Consider the following 18745-nt stretch of genomic DNA (forward strand, 5'->3'; position numbering starts at 1 on the left):
TTAGTACAGCAGGCACTTCCCCAAAATAATAGAGGAAGAGCCCACTGGAACACAGAAAGAACCACGGCCTCCTCTATTGTAAAGATGAAGCCACACTCAGGTTGGAGGAACAACACCTTATATTCCGTCTGGGTAGCCTCCAACCTGATGGCATGAACATTGACTTCTCTAACTTCCGCTAATGCCCCACCTCCCCTCGTACCCCATCTGTTATTTATTTTATTATTATTAATAATTTTTTTTTCTCCCTCTGTCCCTCTCACCATACTCCTTGCCCATCCTCTGGGCTTCCCTCCTCCCCCTTTCTTTCTCTCTAGGCCTCCTGTCCCATGATCCTCTCATATCCCCTTTGCCAATCTACTTTCCAGCTCTTAGCTTCATCCCTCCCCTTCCTGTCTTCTCCTATCATTTCGGACCTCCCCCTTCCACTTTCAAATCTTTTACTATCTCTTCTTTCAGTTAGTCCTGACGAAGGGTCTCGGCCCAAAACGCCGACTGTACCTCTTCCAATAGATGCTGCCTGGCCTGTTGCGTTCACCAGCAATTTTTATGTGTGTTGCTTGAAATTCCAGCATCTGCAGATTTCCTCGTCTCTACAGGCGGCGAGCACTCGTTGTTAAATGCACCTGAAACTCAGCAATCTCATCTGACCTTACCAACCAATAGACAACCAGGGTGCTCAACAGTTCCCATCACTCGTGCAAAGAACGAGTTCATGCAATTTAACAGTTGGTAAGTTGATTACACACTCTCAACAGATCTACAGAAAACAGGTCATACAATAATACAGTGCTGGTCAGAACCAAATGGAGGGACACAGCGAGTGAACCTGCCAACCCCGAGGATTCCTCTTCAGGTGTTCAAAGTGACCTTGGCTTCATATCTGCAGTCAGGAACCATCTTTGGGGATTATGAGACCTTACATGATTGGTCCATCACACTAATTGGAATAGTATAAAGGCAGCTTGCTGAACACCAGCTCTATTCCAATCTGAATCCTTGTCAACATAATTTTTGCTGTTATGATAGTCTTCATCTTTGCCTCGCTTTTCCTTTGCGTGCCACTACCATTGTTCTATCCACGTCAACTTGCTACTGTCATCAACATCCGATAGGCATTCCCAGTTTGTGTTAATTTTTTATTTTAATTTAGCTCTGTTAATGATGGATAAGTATGTATGCTGCGATCTCTGTGAGCCTGAAGGCAGTGAAGCCTAGAATTCTAATCTTGCTAAGGAAAAGAAACTACAGAAAGTGCATAAATACAATGTTACACACCTGGAGTATGGTTTTATTCTGTTCCTGTCAGATCAGCAACGCCCCATGTTTCTTATTTGTAATACTGTACTGTCTAAAACTATCAAGATTGCAGGAACACTTCCGTAAAAGACACCCTGAAAAGACTACTTATGGTATTATTCAGCTCCAGAAGATGAAAGAAGCATTTGAATAGTATTGCACATTTGAGTCATTTGCCAAGAAAGCTAAAAAAGACCTTGATAGTGGTCTCACTGCTTCCTATAATATTTCCAAAATGATAGCAAATTGTGGAAATCTCATACAATTGGCGAAAGATTAATAATGCCTGCTGTATCAGAAGTGCTCAACACTGTTCTCATAATGGATACCAGTACTTTAAAAATCAATTCCTCTGAGTAATAACTCTATAGCTGGTCGTATTGATGAAATGAATGAAGACATTGAGTATTAACTATGCACAGAGCCACAAAAAACAGAATTTGGGATACAACTGGATGAGTCAACTGTGCGAGATGAAGTAGTGCTAATGGCATATGTATGGTTTATCAAAAACAGAAAAGTTATGAAGAGATTCCCTTACGTAAAAAGCTAAAAACAGATATTAACAGAGAATCGATTTATGACAAGCTTAAAATGTCCTACGTTGAGGATAAAAGTATTCTGATTAGGAACGTGATTTCTCGTGCAACAGATGGAGCACCATATATGACAAGTCACCATACTGGTTTAGTGGAATTTCTTTTTTCCATAAATGCCAAGACTGTTTGCAATCCATTGTGTAATTCATCGTCAACATCTTGCTGCCAAAAACTACAGCCAGAGACTTTTTTTTTCAAGCATGACTTGTAATATCTATCAAGAAAATTAAAGCACGTCCAGTAAAGAGCAGATTATTTTGTCAGTTATGCCAAGGTAATGACGAAGAATGTGAACACTTGATGATTTGACAGCAGCTGTCAAAAGGCTGCTGCTTAAAACATTTATTTGATCTTTAGACACAGTGGGTGAAGTTTTGCTCAAAGTCAACAAGAGCTTGGGAAACAAGATTGAACTTCTACATGAAGATGTGGTATACCTAGCCCCAGGGGTCCCCAACCTTTTTTGCATTGTGGACCGGTTTATTATTTACAATATTCTTGGACTGGCCGATCGGGCGGTGTAGGGTTGCCAACGAACAAGAGTAGCTGTCAAATACATTGGGTTTACCCAAAGAAAGACTACAATGACCATGAAGCCTTGCACGGGCACCAGTGCACATGCGTGACTTGCGCATGTGTGTACGTGCCCATTTTTTTCTACAAATCGTCTTTTGCGATTCTGTTCGGGGGGGGGGGGTGCTGTTAATCACGACCGGAATATAGGTGATAAGTGGCTAATACACTTCAATTTCGTTTCTAAAAGGGTTTATCTAACGAATTTAATATTAAACACACAGCACATATTTTCCTCGCATGAACATAGTGATAAGTCAATTATCAGGGGAGGACAGGGGAGCTTGAAGTAAGTGTTGAACAAACTTCCAGTAGAAGTGGCAGAAGCAGGTTCGATATTATTATTTAAAGAAAAATTGGATAGGTATATGGACAGGAAAGGAATGGAGGGTTATGGGCTGAGTGCAGGTCGGTGGGACTAGGTGAGAGTAGCATTCGGCACTGACTAGAAGGGCCGCGATGGCCTGTTTCTGTGCTGTAATTGTTATATGGTTATATAAGTAAGTCAATAGCAGCATAACATTTTAAGTAACGTTTGGATATTAAACTCACAGCACATATTTTCGCCGTATGAACATATACAATCATTGCAACGCACCAATATCGCTGAATCAGTGGGAGCCCTGGGCTTGTTTTCCTGCAACAAGATGGTCCTATCGAGGGGTGACGGGAGACAGTGATACTCGAAGGGGGTTGCATACGTCCAGTCTATTCTGCAATTTAGTTTTCGTTGCATTCATTGCAGAGATATGTTGGAAATGGAAACAACGTTTTCAGTGCTTTCGTGGCTATCTCAGGATATTCAGCCTTGACTGTGATCCAGAATACCGGCAGAGATGTTATGTCAAACATACTTTTCAGCCCGTCGTCATTTGCAAGCTCGAGGAGTTGATCTCCTTCCCACGCTGACATGGATGACGTGCGGGTAATGGCTTGCGTGTGTTCAAGCTCAACAGGGTGTGACAGGGAATGAGGAAAGGTGCAGCTGATTCATATCGCCAAATCATATCGTTTCCTCGCGGCCCGGTAGCGCATGCTTTGCGGCCCGGTAGTTGGGGACCGCTGACCTAGCCTATCTATACGACAAAGTGAACATTCTAAATATGAAACCGCAAGATGAGAATTTCAATTTAATCCAGACAAAAAGTGCAGCGTCCACTTTTATCAGAAAATTGGAAATATATAAGCAAAACATTAGGAGAAGAATATACTCACTGCATGGAAAGTATGGCATTCTTTCACAGATGGTGATTTGCAAGAGTGCTGCTTACACCTGCTATCACTGAAGGATTTTCAGAATCGATTCAAGGATTTGAATGATCTTGAAATTCTGGACTGGGTAACTACCCCATTTCTTTGCAAGGTAGAAGAACAAGAAGAGAGCTTGCAAGAAATAATTATCGAAAATGCTTTTCAAAAATGTTGGCTTTTGTGGTATGTGGCTACATTGTCTTACAAAGCTTCCTGGTCTTTAGAGAAGAGCCAAATTGCTCTTCATTGCATTTCCATTCTCCTACCTTGTCGAAAAAGGCTTCAGTGCAGTGAATCACATACTCACAAAAAACAGAAACTGCTTGGACATTGTTACGTGTGAGGACTTAAGGCTTTTGCTGTCACAACTTAAACCAGATATTTCAACTCTTGCTAAAATCCATCAAGCTTAAGGATCATAATGATATTGAAGCTGCTGTACAGTGTTCAGGTACTGTGTAAGCTAGTTTAAAGACAAATAAAAATTTAAAGCAGGATCATTTTTATCATGTTAGCATATCGTAGACATACTTTTACACAATGGGAGCACTGGAAAGTATATTGTGCCTAAGAGGGGCATTGGCAATATGAAGGTGCTTTAGGGGGCATTGGGCTAAAAAAGATTGGGAAACACTTAATCATGGGACAATTTACAATGACCAATTAACCTACAAACTGTTAAGTCTTCGTTGTTTTAAATTACCCTCTAGACTGTAGCCCTTCATGCCCCTCCTAGACTGTAGCCCTTCATACCCTCCCAGACTATAGCCTTCATAGCCTCCTAGACTGTAGCCCTTCATGTCCCTCCTAGACTGTAGCCCTTCATGCCCCTCCTAGACTGTAGCCTTCATACCCTCCTAGACTGTAGCCTTCATGCCCCTCCTAGATTGTAGCCTTCATGCCCCTCCTAGATTGTAGCCTTCATGCCCCTCCTAGACCGTAGCCCTTCATGCCCCTTCTAGACTGTAGCCTTCATGCCCCTTCTAGACTGTAGCCCTCATACCCTCCTAGACTGTAGCCTTCATACCCTCCTAGACCGCAGCCTTCATACCCTCCGAGACTATAGCCCTTCATGCCCCTCCCATCCATGTATCTAACTAGATTTCTCTTAAATGCTCATTCCGCACTCTTACCACTCTCAGAATGAAGGTCCCCTTTATGTTCACCTTAAACATTTCACCTTTCACCTTTAACCAATGACCTCCACAGTGGAAAAAGCCTGCTCACATTTTTCTTGTTTATAGTCCTCCTAATTTTGCACAGTTCTATCAACTCTTCCACACTCTGCGGAATAAAGTCCTAACCCATTTAACCTTCCTCTGTATCACTGAGAGCAGACTCACCAACTGCATCTCAGTGTGGTATGTCAATTGTCCCATACCGAACCGCAAAGCACTCCAACGGATTATCCGCACCCAATTGCCCACCACTGAGAACATCTACCATAAACGCTGCCTAGGCAGGGCGAAAAACATTATCAAGGATGCATCTCACTCTAACCATGGACTTTTTACTCTCCTCCCATCCAGTAGGTGCTATAGGAGCCTCCGCTCCCGCACCAGCAGGCACAGGAAAAGCTTCTTCCCTGAGGCTGTGACTCTGCTGAACCTCACATCACAGCACTAAGCAGTATTGCACCCATATTGGACTGTCTCAGTACTTTTATATTTGTGTGCTGTAGCACTTACTTTTTATTTGCAGTTATTTTGTAAATAATACTATTCTTTTGCACTTCTGGCCAGACGATAATTGCATTTCATTGGCTTTGTATCTGTACATGGCATAATGACAATAAAGTTGAATCTAATCTAATCTAATCACTCAGGTGCTCAAATCCTGGCAATATCCTTCTAAATTTTCTCTGTACTTTTTCAATCTTGATGATATCTTTCCTGTTGGTAGATGACCAGATACTCCAAATTAGGCTTCACCAATGTTTTATAGAACTTCAACATAACATCCTAACTCCTATGCTTAATACTTTGATTTATGAAGGCCAATGAGCCAAAAGCTCTCTTTACCACCCTACCTACATGTGATGACATTTTCGAAGAAATAAGGATCAATATTCCTCAGTCCTCTTCCACCACACTACTCTGCCCTACTGCTCACTGTGCAAGCCTATCCTGATTTGACAACCCCCCTTCCCCACACCAATACCTCACACTTGGCTACATTAAATTCTATCTGCCACTTTTTAGCCCATTTTTCCAACTGGTCCAGATTCCGCTGCAGACTTTGATAGCCTTCCTCGTTGCCCACTTTGCCCCCAGTCTTTGTTTCACCCGCAAATTTGTTGATCTAGTTTACCACATTATCATCCAGATCACTGATTTAGATTACAAACAATGGACCAAGCACAGATCCCTGCAGCACATCACTGTTCACAGGCCTCCAGAAAAGCAATGCTCAACTACCACACTTTGGCTTCTACCATGGAGTTAATGTCCAATACAATTTACTACCTCACCTTGAATGCTAAATGATTGAACTTTCTTGACTAACCTCCCATGCGGGACCTTGTCAAAGGCCTTGCAAAAGTCCATGTAAATAATATCCACTGCCTTTCTTTTTTTGTGGTGTGTGCGTGTGTGTGTGTGAGTGAGTGAGTGAGTGAGAGAGAGAGAGAGAGAGAGAGAGAGAGAAAGTGTGTGTGTGTGTGTGTGTGTGCGCGCGCGCGCCCATGATGATGTCTTTTTCATGGCTTTTTTCAAGGCGCGGAGCGACAGAGAGAGACCATGTGACACACCACTCCTCACACAGACATTTTTACAGGTTTTTCCCCTTTATTTTACGAGGTCAAGTTGCGATCTCGACACTCAACCTGGCACGGGTGGAAAGCATACTCGGGAATGGACCCGACTGCTTTTGAGCCTGGGAACCTCCGCTCCTGGGTCCAGCGCCGATGTCATTGCGCCACCAGCTGGCCCTGCCTTGCCTTCTTCAACTTCTTTGGTAACTTCCTCAAAAAACTCTTCAGATTGGTAAGACACCACATCCAAAGCCACGTTGACGATCCCCAATCAGCCCCCACCTACCCAAATACTTAAATATCCAGTCCCTGAGAATACCTTCCACTAACTTAACCACTAAAAGCCTATCATTTCCCATTTTATACAACGGATATACAGAGCCTTTCTTAAACAATGGAACAACATGAACTGTGGTCTAGTCCTCTGGCACCTCACCCGTGGTTAAGGACGTTTTAAAGATCTCTGACAGGGCTCCTGCAGATTCTGCACTGGCCTCTCACAAACTGCGAGGGAATATATTGTCAGAACATGAGGCTTTATTGAGGGGCTTGGTATTTTTTCTTAAAGAACCCTTTGGCTACACAATGCAAAAGATCTTCAGGTTTCATAGCCTCCTCATGTTCTAAACTCAGCACTTCAACAATTTTAGGTGGACTCACTTGTACATTTGTACCTCTACTTTTGACCACCATTGCAGCTGCATGGCCACACACACAAATAGCATTGTTCTAAACAGTTGTCCTTATTTCAATCAGCCCTGCAACCTGAATGACATTTAACTGCCCTCCAAAATGTCTGCACAAGCCACTCAGTTGAAAAATAAAAATAAAACTGAACAGATATCCCAGCAAGAGCCTAGGCCCCAAATTTGGAAACACAAAGGCACGCCTAACTCAATTTAGACTGCCATCTAAATTAGGAGAACAATCTCACAGACTGGAAAAGCAGCAGCTTCGTCAGCTCCATTGTGACCTCTGCATCCACCCTGTCTACTGCATGTCAGAATTAAACACATGTATTCATACAGCCCTCAGTATCAACTCTGAAGGCTCAAAGTATTGTGTTAGATACAGCTAAGGAAATTTTAGTTGACTTCCTCTAGCTGATGTACTGGTACTCCATGTTGGAGGAAGCACTGAAAGCAGTAGGGGCACAAAACTGCATTTTGGATGGAAGACCTAATAGGGTACAGTAAACAACATAAACACAAGAGATTCTGCAGATGCTGGAAATCCAGAACAACATACACAAAATATTGGAAAAAATTCAGGCAGGCAGCATCTATGGATAAAAACAAAGAGCCAATGTTTTGGGCTGCAACCCTGCATCACGACTGCAAACCTGATGAGGTGTGTCAGCTTGAAATGATGACTGTTTGTTCCTCTCTGTAGATACTGCCTGACTTGCTGAGCTCCTCCAACGTTCAGCAGCACCAAGTGCCCTGGACCTGAACAACAATCAGCCCAGCCTGGGCTGCAGGCAAGGGATGACAGAACCAACTCAAGGGATAAACATGGAAAACATTTCCCTCACCAACATAGCTGCGGTAACTACACACGTTGGTTGGCTTAGCAATAAGTGTAGGCAAAGCCCTACCTTCACACAACACTTCATTGTGTTCTGTTGCATTACTATTGTATTAAAGGGAAAACATTTAGAACAGATTTAGCAGCTTGAACCTGGGAATTCACTGGTCAGCAGGATAAATGCAACCTCAAGGCCTCACAAAACCCAAAACCTACCATTACTGTGCCTTGGTTCAATGTGGAATTGAAAGGAGCACATCTGGAAGAAAAAAGTTGTTCCACCCAAGGGGGAGGAAACAAGAAACAGGGTGACAGTCAGGAAGGGGAAAGGGGTTAAGGAGTAGAGCGGAGTACCTCTGTGGCCATCCCCCTCAACAACTTTATACCACTTTGGATACTGTTTGGGGTGGGCGTGAATTACCCAACAGCTGTTGGGTCTCTGACACTGAGTCTGGCTCTGTGACTCAGAAGGGTCACAGGAACGGTGGCGGGGGAGCGCGGTGAGCTGTGGTGATAGGGGATTCATTAATTAGAAAAACAGAAAGTAGGTTCTGCAGGCGAGAATGAGATTCGCAGATGGTATGTTGCCTCCCAGGTACCAGGGTCTAGGATATTGTGGGCTGAGTCCTCAGCATTCTCAAGTAGAAGGTGAACAGCTAGAGATCATGGTCCATGTAGGTACCAAAGACATGGGTAGGACGAGTGATGAGGTTCTGTAAAGGGAGTTCAGAGAGTAGGTGCTAAGTTAAAGGACAGAACCTCTAGTATTCTGATCTTAGGATTGCTACCCATGTCATGTGCTACTGAGGCCAGAAATAGGAAAAATTATACAGTTTAACATATGGTTAAAGAGTTGGTGTAGGAGGGAGGGCAGAAGATTTTTGGATCATTGGGCTCTCTTCCAGGGAAGGTGAGACCTGTACCTGAACTGGAAGGGGACAAATATCCTAGCAGGAAGGTTTGCTAATGCTGCATGGTGGGGTTTAAATTATAGCTGAAGGGGAATGGGAACCAGAGTGCCAGAACAGACAGTGGAGCAGTTGTGGAGACAGATGTTGCTAAGACATCAGACAAAGTCAGGAGTCAAAAAGTTTAGTATGGTGGAAGTAGTGTCCTGAGCTGCATACGTTTCGATGGAAGAAATATTGTAGGAAAAGTGGCTGAGCTCAGAGCATGGACCAACGTTTGGAATTATGATAGTGAGATTTGGCTGCAGAAGAGGCAGGACTGGCAGCTCAATATTCCACGGTTCCATTAGTTAGGAAAAATGTTACAGCAGTACTCTGTCAGGACAGACTGGAAAACTTGTCTCGTGAGACGTTATGGGTGGAACTGAAATAAGAAAGGGATGACCATGTTAATGGGGCTATATTACAGACCACCCTACAGTCTGAGGGATTTAGAAGAACAAATTTGTGCAGAGCTCGCAGACTTTTGCAAAAAACATGATGTTGTTATAGTAGGTGATCTTAACTTTCCACATATTGACTGGGACTCCTATACAATAAAAGGACTAGAAGGGATAGGTTGTCAAATGTGTTCAGGAAAGTTTTAAAATCAGTACATTGAAGTGCCAAAGAGAGAGGGTGCGATACTCAATCTGTTATGAGGGAATGACACAGGGCAGGTGGCAGAATTTGCTGTAGGGGAACATTTTGCACCTAGGCAACACAATGTCATTAGTTTTAAAGTAAATACGCTAAAAAAAAAAGGTCTGGTCTGCAGATTCAGATTTTAAGTTGGAGAAAGGCCAATTTTGATGGTATCAGAAATGATCTAGCAAGTGTGGATTGAGTGTTTTCTGGCAAAGGTGTACTTGGTAAGTGGGAGGCCTTCAAAACTGAAATTTTGAGAACACAAAGCTTGTATGTGCCTGTCAGAATAAAAGGTAAAGATAACTAGTGTAGGGAACCTTGGTTTTCAAGATATTTAGGCCCTGGCTGAGACAAAAAAAGAAAGTGCATAGCAGATGTAGGCAGACAGGAACAAATGAGGTGCTTATGGAGTATAAGAAATATAAGAGAACAATTAATAAAGAAATGAGGAGGGCTAAAAGAAGGCATGAATTTACTCTAGCAAACAGGGTAAAGGAGAATCCTAAGAGATCCTACAGATATATTAAGAGCAAAATGAAGCCAAGACAGATGAGGGGAGATCATAAGTAATTTTTTTGTATCTATATTTACTCAGGAGACAGACACAGAGTCTATAGAAGTGAAGCAAAGTGGCATCAACTTCAGATTACAGAAGAGGAGGTGTTTCTTACCTGAGGAAAATCAGGGTGGTTAAATCCCCAGGGCTTGACAAGGTGTTCCCTCGGACCCGATGGGAGGCAAGTGTAGAATTGCTGGGGCTTGAGAAGAGATACTTAAAACATCCTTAGCAAAGGGAGAGGTACCTGAGGATTGGAGGATAGCCAATGTCATTCCGCTGTTTAGGAAAGGCTCCAACGTAACCAGGAAATTATAGGTTCATGGGTCTGACATGAGCTGTGGGAAAGTTATTGGAAGGTATTCTAAGGGACCAGATATATTTATAATGACATGGACTAATTAAGAATAGTCAGCATGGCTTTGTGTGTAGTTGGTTATGTCTAACCAACCTTATAGAGTTTTTCGAGTGAGTTACCAGGAAGGGAGATTAAAGCAAGGCAGTGGATGTTGTCTACATGGACTCCAGCAAGGCATTTGACAAGGTCCCACATGGGAGGTTGGTCAAGAATGTTCAGTCACTTGGCATTCAAGATGAGGTAGTGAAAGGACTAGACATTGACTTTGTGGTAGATGGTCGTCCTTCTGACGGGAGGTCTGTGACAAGCAGTGTGCTGCAGGGTTCGGTGCTGGATCCTTTGTTGTTTGTCATCTGTATCAATGATTTGGATGATAACGTGGATAACTGTATCAGCAAATTTGTGGATGACACCAACATCTGGGGTGAACTGGACAGTGAGGAAGGCTATCATGGCTTGCAGAGGGATCTGCATCAGCTGGAAAAATGGCAGAAGGAATTTAACATAGACAGTTACGAGGTTTTGCACTTTGGTAGGACCAACCAGGATAGTCTTACACAGTGAGGATTATGGCAATGAGAAGTGTGGTAGAACAAAGGGATTTGGGAGTACAGGTCCACAATTAATTGAAAATGGTATCACAAAACTACTGTGCCATAGCAATGGCCTTTGGAACCGCTTGATGAAGGAAGCCATTGAAATAAAACTAGAGGAAAAGAATTTTAACAAAGACAAAAGTCTCCCTCTAAGTAAGAACCGGAATTCCATAAGACATAGGAGCAGAATTAAGCCTTTTGGACCAACAAGTCTGCTCTGATAATCAATCACAGCTGATCCTCCCACTCCCCCCCACCGGCCTTCTCCCCGTAACCTTTGATACCGTGGCCAATCAAGAACCCCTTAATTTCCACCTTAAATACACCCAATAATCTTATTTTGAAATTAATGTTAGCATTGGTCCACATTCTGTGAATAAATAAGAATCAAGACTAATCGTTGAGAGCATTGCATGAAGGTAGTCCATTATGTGCACTAGATTTCCCCGCTGATTTTATTCATTTACAGTCAAAAGAACATGACAGCATAGATTGGAGGAATATCTCAGTCAAAAACTATTAACTAATACAATTTTATAGTACTGTAGTAGAATTGATAGCATCTAATTTGCTTTGTATTTCACTTAAACAGAGCTTTGACTAGCAGCCAATCCGGACACTTAGAGAGGAGGGGACTTCAATCAGGTCCACTGCGGGAGGACAAAAGGCAGGAGCAGGTCGCAACAGCGTCAAGGAGCTTTGACCAGTGACCAGTTGGCGCAGCGCCCATCGACTGGACATAGTCAGAGTGGTGTACTTAAGGCTTTAGCTTTTCGAGGCCTCTGTGAAGAAAGGCTTCACTCAGAGAAAGCAAAGGAAAGAAAAACTCTTTTTTCCCCATTCTCTTCTTCCTATCTGCTCAGCTAGGACAATAGAGATGTCAGGAAGGCCAGCGCAGTGCTCCTCTTGCAGGATGTGGGAAGGCAGGGAGATCTCCAGTTTCCCTGATGACTAGAACTTCAACAAGTGCATCCAGCTGCAGCTTCTAACAAATGACGGTAAGGAATTAGAGCTGGAACTGGATGAACTCCAGATCATTCAGGAAGCTGAAGGTGTGATAGATAGGACCTACAGAAAGGTAGTTACACCCAAAGTACAAGACACAGGAAACTGGGTGACAGTCAGGAAGGGGGAAGTGGTTAAGAGCCAGTGCAGAGCTAAGGACCCTTGTGGCCATCACTCTGAATACTAACAGGATGAAGTGGGGGGGGGGGGGGAGCGGCCAAACAGAGAAAAGTTGCAGTTGGCGAGTCTCTGGTACTGAGTCTGCCTCCGTGACTCAGAAGGGAAGGGGGCAGGGGTGGGGGGAAGAGAAGAAGAGGCATGCTGTGGTGATAGGGGATTCATTAGTTAGGGGAACAGACAGGAGTTTCTGTGGCCAAGAACAAGATTTCCAGATGGTATGTTGCCGGGATATCTCGGATCGAGTCCTCAGCATTCTTAACAGGGAAGATGAACAGCCAGAAGTCGTGGCCCATGTAGGTATCAATGACACGGGCAGGACGAGTGACGAGGTTCAGCATAGGGTGTTAGGTAATCCTGGAGCTCCAGGATTGTGATCTCAGGATTGTTACCCATGTCACTTGCTAGTGAGGCCAAAATAAGGAAGATTATACAATTTAATACATGGCTAAGCAGCTGGTGTAGGAGAGAGGACAGAAGGCTTTTGGATCTTTGGGCTCTCTTCCAGGGAATGGTATGGCTTGCACCTGGACTGGAGGGGGAACTAATATCCTAGCAGCGAGTTTTGTTAATGCTGTATGGTGGCATTTACACTAGAGTTGCAGGGAGATGGGAACCTGAGTGCCAGAACAGACAGTGGAGAGGTTGTGAAAGCAGATGTCGGAAAGACCCCAGACAAAGTTAGGAATCAAAAGGTTGAGCATGGTGCAACTACTGTCCTGGGCTGCATGTATTTCAATACAAGTAATATCGTAGGAAAGACAGATAATGGTGCTGAAGATAAGGTAGCTGGTTTACAAACAGAGACATTGTGTAGTGAGGAAACGCTGTTGATACGACAAAATTGCTGTCACCAGGATGAGTTGCAATGTAAAAGGTGGACAAAATCAAAAAGGGTGACTGCAGGACTGGAAGCGTTGTATTTGAATGCATGCAGTATATGGAATACCTTGCAGCATAGTTGCAAACTGGCATGTATGATGTTGTAGGCATCACTGAATCACGGCTGAAAGATTACAGCTGGGAGCTTAAAGTCCAATGATACACAATGTATCGAAAGGATAGCCGGGAAGGCAGAGGGGGCAGTGTTACTCTGTTGGTAAAAAATGAAATCAAATCATTAGAAAGAGTTGACATACGATCGGGAGGTGTTGAATCGTTGTGGATAGAGCTAAGGAACTGCAAAGGTAAAAATACTCTGATGGGAGCTGTACACAGATCCGCAAACAGTAGTAAGGATGTGGCCTACAAATTGCAACGGGAGATAGAAAATGCATGCCAAAAGGGCAATGTTACAATAGTCATGGGGGATTTCAATATGCAGGTAGATTGGGAAAATCAGGTTGGTGCTGGATTACAGGAGGGGAAATTTCTAAAGTACGTATAAGATGGCGTTTTAGAGCAGCTTGTACAAACGTAGATGAGCCCACTAGGAGATCAGCTATTCTGGATTGGGCGTTGTGCAATGTACCAGAATTGATCAAAAAGCTTAAGGTAAAAGAACCCTCAGAGGGACATGTTCATGACTGAATTCACTCTGAAATTTGAGGAGGAATAGCCAAAGTCAGACGTATGAGTATTATAATAGAGTAAGGGGAACAACAGAGGCACGAGAGAGGTTAGAAATGATTGGAAAATGACACTGACAAAGATGACGGCAGAACAGCAATGGCTGGAATTTCTAGAGGCAATTCAGAAAGCACAGGATATATACATCCTAAAGACGAATAAATATTTTAAAGGAAATAGTACTGGGAAGCTCAGAAGGCAACTAAAAGTAATTAAGGTAAAGATGGAATACAAAAGTAAGTTAGTCAACAATATTAAAGAGGATACCAAAAGTTTGTTTAAGCACATAAAATGTAAAAGAGAGACGAGAGTGGACATCAGACCGCTGGAAAACGATGCCAGATAGGTAGTAATGGGGGGACAACGAAATGGTGGATGAACAGTCTTCATAGTGGAAGACACTAGCGGTAGAGCGGAAGTTCCAGGTGCTGGGGGGATGAAATGTATGAAGTTACCATAACTAGAGAAGGTTCTTGGGAAACTGAAAGGTCTAAAGGTAGATAAGTCACCTGATGTACAGCAAAGAGTTCTGAAAGAAGTGGCAGAAGTAATGATCTTTCAAGAATCATTAGAATCTGGAATGGTTCCGGAAGACTGGAAAAGTTCAAATGTCACTCCACTGTTCAAGAAGGAAGAGGGAGAGAGGCAGAAGAAATGAAACTACAGGCCAGTTAGTCTGACCTCAGTGGTTGAAAAGATATTGGGAGTCGATTATTAATGATGAGGTCTCTGGGTACTTGAAGGCATGTGATAAAATAGGCCGTAGTTAGCATGATTTCCTCAAGGGAAAATCATGCCTGACAAATTTCTTGGAATTCTTTGAAGAAAAAGTCATAGTCATACTTTATTGATCTCGATGGAAATTGGGTTTTGTTACAGTTGCACCAACCAAGAATAGAGTATAAAAAGCAGGAAATAACAAGCAGGATAGACAAAGGAGAATTGGTTAATGTTGTGTACAGGTGTCCCCTGCTTTTCGAACGTTCGCTTTATGAAACCTCACTGTTATGAAAGACCTACATTAGTACCCTGTTTTCGCTTTCAGAAGGTGTTTTCACTGTTACGAAAAAAATCAGCACGCACCCTGAGCAGCCGCTCTCCCCCGGATTTGAAACTGCATTCTTGCCGGCATTGCTTAAACACATGCCTGTGAACAGCCGTTTGCAAGATGAGTTCTATGGCATCGGAAAAGCCTAAAAGAGCTTGTAAGGGTGTTACACTTAGCATAAAACTAGACATAATTAAGTGTTTCGATCGTGGTGAACAAAGGAAGGACAAAGTGAGTTTGGCTTGTGGAAGCTAACGAACATGATGTTGAAGAGGTTTTGGCATCCCATGACCAAGATCTGATAGATGAAGAGCTGATGCAATTGGAAGAAAAAAGGATAACAATCGAAACCGAATGAGTAATGATAAAATATGACTTTAATTTTGAAAGGGTACATCGGTTTAGGGGATATTTGCAGGATGATTTGAGTCCTTACAAAGAACTGTATGATAGAAAAATGCGCGAGGCTCAGCAGTCAAGTAAGCCTTCATCAGCCACAGCAGATGACGAACCTCGACCTTCGACATCGAGGCGGGCAGAGATAGAAGATGACCTGCCTGCCCTAATGGCAACAGACGATGGTGAGATGACACCCCAGTGTCCCACCACCCCAACCCCCAGGCCACGGACAGATACTGATCTGCGGAGAATGCAACGGCAGCCGGGAGGCACACAGCACATCTTCAAGAAAAAAGCCGAAATAAACATGCTAATTAATTAGGTGCCGCCGACACGTAATTGTCGGCCCAGATCAGAGATGACGCAATCGGAGATCGGCACTGATCTGGGCCGACAATCACGTGCTGGGCGGCACCTAATTAATTAGCATGTTTGTTTCGGCTTTTTTCTTAAAGATGTACTGTGTGCCTCCCGGCTACCGCTGCACCCCTGCATGCTTCGCGGCAATGTATTGCTCAGCGGCTTGGAGGGTGGGGGCCATTACACCACCCAAACTCCGACTCAGCCTAATACACCATCATCAGTGTGCTTGGTGCTGTCTTCCCGATTCCGGTAAGTGATACTACACTGTACATACATTATTTCTACTTTATATAGGCTGTGTATTTTTATGTGTTATTTGGTATGATTTGGCAGCTTCATAGCTTAAAGGTTACTGGAGAGAGTGTTCTTGCCAACAGCGCTTGCGTGAGATTTTCACTACGGAGAACAGTGCAGTAATGGTTGTGGAAAAGTATTTCTACTTTATATAGGCTGTGTATTTATCATATCATTCCTGCTTTTACTATATGTTACTGTTATTTTAGGTTTTATGTGTTATTTGGCATGATTTGGTAGGTTATTTTTGGGTCTGTGAATGGTCACAAAATTTTCCCATATAAATAAATGGTAATTGCTTCTTCACTTTACGAACCCTTTCATAGAAACGTTCTACCTTCGGATGGCGGAGGAAACCTGTACTTGGATTTCCAGAAGGCCTTTGAGAATGTGCCACGAGGCTGCTTACAAGCTATGAGCCCATGGTACTACAGGAAAGATTCTAGCATAGATAAAGCAAGAGGCTGATTGGCAAAGGCAATGATTGGGAAGAAAGGGAGCCATTTCTGGCTGGCTGCCAGTGACGAGTGGTGTTCCACAGGTATCTGTGTTGGGGCTGATTCTTCTTACGTTATACGTTAATGATTTGAATGGTGGAATTGATAGCTCTGATGTAAACTTTGCAGGTAGGTGAAGACAGGTCGAGGGCAGGTAGTTTTGAGTAAGTAGAGGGGCTACAGAAGGACTTAGATTAGGAGAATGGGCAAAGAAATGGCAGATGGAAAACAGTGTTGGGAAGTGTATGGTCATGCACTTTGCTAGAAGAAATGAAAGGGTTGACTATTTTCTAAATGGAGAGAAAATAGAAAAAGCTGAGGTACAAAAGGACTTGGGAGTCCTTTTGCAGGATTCGTTAAAGATTAATTTGCAGATCGAGTCTGTGGTAAGGAAGGGAAATGCAATGTTAGCATTCATTTCAAAAGGACCAGAATATAAAAACAAGGATTTTTATGTTTAAACTTTATAAAGCACTGGTGTGGCCTCACTTGGAGTACTGTAAGCAGTTTTGGGCCCCTTATTTTAGAAAGGAAGTGCTGAAACTGGAGGAGGCTCATGAAAATGATTCCAGGATTGAATGGCTTGTCATATGAAGAGTGTTTGATGGCTCTGGGTCTGTATTCACTGGAATTCAGAAGAATGAGGGGTGACCTCATTGAAACCTATCAAATGACTTTGACAGAGTGGATATGGAGAGGATGTTTCCTGTGGCAGGACAGTCTAAGACCAGAGGACCCAGCCTCAGAATAGAAGGGTGTCCTTGTAGAATGGAGATGAGGAGGAATTTCTTTAGCTAGAGTGGTGAATTTGTGGAATTTGTTGCCACAGGTTGCTGTGGAAGCCAAGTCTGTATGCATATTTAAGGCAGAGGTTGGTAATTCTTGATTGGTCAGGGCATGAAGGGATACAAGGAGAAGGCAGGAGATTGGGGTAGAGAGGAAAATGTATCAGCAAAGATGAAATGGTACAGAAGACTTGATGGGCCAAATGGTCTAATTCTGCTCCTGTATCTTATAGCCCGTTACTCACTAAAGTGATAGTGTCTCTTTTGAAAATACTTTTTAAAACTATTTCCATGAAACTTCAGCTAATTAGACCATAAGCCTGATACAGGAGCAGAATTAGGCCACTTGGTCCATTGACTCTGCTCCACGATTTCATCATGGCTGATCCATTTCCCTCTCAGCCCAAATTTCAGAATCCTTTTTTAAAACCAGAATCCACTGTATATATAAACAAGTAGTGCAAAGAGATGTCAAAAACAGTGAAGTGGTGCTCATGGACCATTCTGAAACTGACAGAGGGGAAGAACGCTTTAAAAAAAAGAGCGTCTCTCTTCAGGCTCCTGTACTTCTTCCCTGACGGCAGTAATGAAGCCATGAGAATGGGGGCGGGTCGGGGAGTCCTTCATGATGATGCCACCTTTGTGAGACACTGTCTTTTGAATATATTCTTGATGCTGGGGAGGCTACTGCCTGTGATAGAGCTGGCTAAACTTTGCAGATTTTTCCCATTCTGTCCAGTAAGTTATCATCCGGTATGGAGGGGCCAATCAGTTAATACGCTTTCCAAGGTACATTAGTAGAAATCTGCTAGCCTTTCGTGACATATTAAATCTCTTCAAATTCCCAATCAAATGAATGCCTTGTAACGCTTTGTTACCGTTAACTAACGCCTAGCTCTTCTGGCCAAGCCAGGCATGGTTCTTTCTGGTAGTGAAGCCAGTACGTTAATTAGGCCAATCTGGAACCGTGGTTCCTGATGGCTGGGAATACACATGTGAGGCGCTGTCAAGGACTGATCAGTCATGTTAAACCTTTCTTAGCGTTTCCACGTGGCAAATTGGATGCAACATCAACTTTATTTAACATTCAGAGATGAAAGCAGTACAAATCCAGGCTCCCTACTTACTCGAAATGCTGGAGAAACTCCGCAAACTAGGCAGCATCTATGGAAAAAGTACAGTCGACGTGTTGGGCCGAATCCTGCTGAAGGGTCACGGCCTGAAACGTCAACTGTACTCTTTTCCATAGATGCTGCCTGGCCTGCTGAGTTCCTCCAGCATTTTGTGTGTGCTGCTCGGATTTCCAGATCAGCAGATTTTCTCTTGTTTGTGACCCTTACTTACTCACCCAGGCCCGCGCCGTAAGATTCCCTCGATTCTTCCGAAGCGCTTTTAACAATCTGCCGGCCTCACTAGCGACCGGCACCCACCGGCGCCATTCCTCAGATTTCCCAGCGGCCCCTCCCGAGGGTGACTTTCCACTGGTTGGCTTGACGTCACGT

General features: G+C 43.4%; 1 protein-coding gene across 2 annotated transcripts in view; it reads right to left on the bottom strand.

The window, feature by feature from the left end:
• Positions 1-18691, bottom strand: part of ctu1 (cytosolic thiouridylase subunit 1 homolog (S. pombe)) — a 28326-nt gene extending 9635 nt beyond the window's left edge. The window contains exons 1-2 of one of the 2 annotated variants that reach the window (XM_072247743.1): positions 18592-18691; positions 10268-10399 (exon numbers count right to left, since the gene is read on the bottom strand). The gene's annotated coding sequence lies outside the window, so the exon portion shown is untranslated. The remainder of the gene's footprint in view (positions 1-10267; positions 10400-18591) is intronic. The other variant, XM_072247744.1, reaches the window with a different exon arrangement.
• Positions 18692-18745: the final 54 nt, after the last annotated feature.

Source organism: Mobula birostris, chromosome 31 (genome assembly GCF_030028105.1).
Source record: "Mobula birostris isolate sMobBir1 chromosome 31, sMobBir1.hap1, whole genome shotgun sequence".
Lineage (NCBI taxonomy): Eukaryota > Metazoa > Chordata > Chondrichthyes > Myliobatiformes > Myliobatidae > Mobula > Mobula birostris.